We start from the raw sequence: 491 nt of genomic DNA, 5'->3' as shown, positions 1-491 counted from the left end.
AGGGAGATTTAGGTTGGACGTTAGGAAAAAGTTCCTAACTGTCAGGGTAGTTAAACACTGGAATAAATTGCCTAGGGAGGTTGTGGAATCTCCATTTCTGGAGATATTTAAGAGTAGGTTAGATAAATGTCTATCACGGATCGTCTAGACAGTATTTGGTCCTGCCATGAGGGCAGGGGACTGGACTCGATGACCTCTCGAGGTCCCTTCCAGTCCAGGAGTCTACGAGTCTATGAGATTACTAAATGGTGTGTGGAGGAGGCAGTACTAGCGACTTCCCAGCTAGGTGGATAGAGGAGTCCTGGTGTTTCTTTAGTATGGAAAAAAAAAAAGAGAACCTCTGCTGTAAAGCTGTGCTGACTGTGAAACTATACCATGCCGTGGTTACTGTGCAACAGGACATGTGCCAGCCTTGAAATTACCCCCAGACTTAAGCCTCAGAAGTGTATGTGTACAAGAAATCTAACAAACAAAAGATCAGAAGCAGCAGG

Source organism: Chelonoidis abingdonii, chromosome 3 (genome assembly GCF_003597395.2).
Source record: "Chelonoidis abingdonii isolate Lonesome George chromosome 3, CheloAbing_2.0, whole genome shotgun sequence".
NCBI lineage: Eukaryota > Metazoa > Chordata > Testudines > Testudinidae > Chelonoidis > Chelonoidis abingdonii.
This window is presented reverse-complemented; position numbering follows the sequence as displayed.